Genomic DNA, 444 nt, shown 5'->3' on the forward strand with positions numbered 1-444 from the left:
AAGCTACTTGACTACCTGCACACAATCAGGACTGGGCAAGTGTTTGGGACAGTGCTTGCTGGTACTATGCCCAGTACCTTTTCTTCCTCCAATTCATTGTTTCTTACCCACATGTCGTACTTTTCCTGTTTTACATTTACCCTGCTGCTGCTTTGCAGTTGTCCACACCGTGGAGTTCCAGAAAACGGGGGTGCCCCATGCACATATCCTTGTTTGGCAGGAGAAGAACGATGATCAGGTGGCCACACCAGCTTTCTCTTTTATTGTTGTTGATTTTTCCTTTGATGATTCCCAGTGATCAACATATCCCTGTCACAGGCCCCTGCACTTGCTGATGTTGATCCAGATGCTTGTACTGCTGCACCTGCCAACAGCGTGGAAGCGGCGGTTGCTCAGCCAGCTAGGCTTAACAGGTACACTATATCTATACAGTGAGACATAAAA

The 444-nt window shown here is 47.5% G+C and overlaps 1 long non-coding RNA gene across 1 annotated transcript; it reads left to right on the forward strand.

The window, feature by feature from the left end:
- On the forward strand, window positions 1–431 carry LOC119345389. Its single transcript, XR_005167019.1, has 3 exons — window positions 1–61; window positions 159–238; window positions 319–431. It is a non-coding gene; the product is annotated as an uncharacterized LOC119345389 (long non-coding RNA).
- The last annotated feature ends 13 nt before the right edge of the window (window positions 432–444 follow it).

This window comes from Triticum dicoccoides, unplaced genomic scaffold (genome assembly GCF_002162155.2).
Source record: "Triticum dicoccoides isolate Atlit2015 ecotype Zavitan unplaced genomic scaffold, WEW_v2.0 scaffold232490, whole genome shotgun sequence".
NCBI classification, from domain to species: domain Eukaryota; kingdom Viridiplantae; phylum Streptophyta; class Magnoliopsida; order Poales; family Poaceae; genus Triticum; species Triticum dicoccoides.